Genomic DNA, 1,467 nt, shown 5'->3' on the forward strand with positions numbered 1-1,467 from the left:
GAACTTCCACCTAGGAAAAGAGCTACACCAGATCACAACTGAACAATAGACTATGCCTTGAATTGTCAGTCTTGTGCGATTCAGGTTTCACTCAAACCCTTAACTGGTACTAGGCTGCCGTTTGCATCCCCTCTGTTTGGAGCGTATAAGTCATACTCCTGGCCTTTTCATGAGTATCTAGAGATCACCCAGATCTCATAGACTGTGACTAGCAGTCGGACTCATATAGGTGTGTTCCTTCTAAGATGTTCTATAGGCCAACATCTCTGCTTTATGAAAAGCCACTCGGATCACATTAAGGTGTATACCATCCTACCATACAAATTAGAAGAGAAGTGCATCATGAAGATAAGCCCATTTTAGGGTCTCTTCTCTTAGTTACACAATAGTTTGTTTCGCCATCTAAATTCACGGGATCTCCGATCACAATGAACAGGTTTCCACCATTGTGCAACTCTAAGTGGGTCTCAAGCCCATCTCCCTCGATGCACAGTTTATCACATTACGTGGTAGCCCCTTGGTAAACTGATCTGCCAGATTTTTAGTCGTCTGGACATAGTCCAATGCTATCACTCCGGAGTTTTTCTGCTTTCTGACAGACTTCAGTCTTCTTTTAACATGCCTGGATGACTTCATGTTGTCCTTCGAACTGTTCACTTTAATAATCACTGTTTGATTATCACAGTTCATCAGGATTGCTGGTACTGGTTTTTCAACCACCGGCAAGTCCATCAGGAGCTCACGAAGCCATTCGGCCTTAAGTGTGGCAGTATCTAAAGCTGTAAGCTCTGCTTCCATTGTTGACCTCGTTAAGATGGTCTGCTTGCAAGACTTCCAGGAAACAGCGCCACCTCCAAGTGTGAACACATAGCCACTTGTGGCCTTTATCTCATCTGTCGAGGGAAGACCCTCAATAGCGGGGAGTCGTGAGACCCCCCTTTCGTGAGTTCGGCTGGGGGCGGAGGCTCGTCTCTTCAAAGTCGCTTGCTCGTCCCTAGGACTACTGGCTAGTTTGCACTCAGTCAGATTATACAGGTTCGGGCCGCTAAAGAGCGTAACACCCTACTCCTGTGTTTGGGATTATGGATGAGTTTTACAAGGGTTTCTTCACTCCAGAGAGCGCACTTGCTTTCTGTCTTCTGGAGTTCAGGTATTCTGGGCATCGTCCCCCTTCTCAGTGGGCAGGGTCCTCCTTTTATAGCTTAAGGGGATACCACATGTGCCGCCTCTACCTATCCTCAACCGGGGGGGGGGGGGGAACCCCACTCCACCCTTTTTTTTTTGGGCTTCAAACTGTGCCTTCTCCCGGAAGCTAAGCAATAACCGTTTCTTGAGCGGAACCCGGCGCCGTCCCTCGTTTGACACGGGGGACAGCCCTGTCATTCCCTCATAAATGAACGGTGACATGCAACAGCCCTTCCTCGAGTGACGCCCGGATGTGACGGGTCATACCCACCCCCACTCCGC

The sequence above is a fragment of the Oryza sativa genome, chromosome 6, assembly GCF_034140825.1.
Source record: "Oryza sativa Japonica Group chromosome 6, ASM3414082v1".
In the NCBI taxonomy this organism is placed as follows: Eukaryota; Viridiplantae; Streptophyta; class Magnoliopsida; order Poales; family Poaceae; genus Oryza; species Oryza sativa.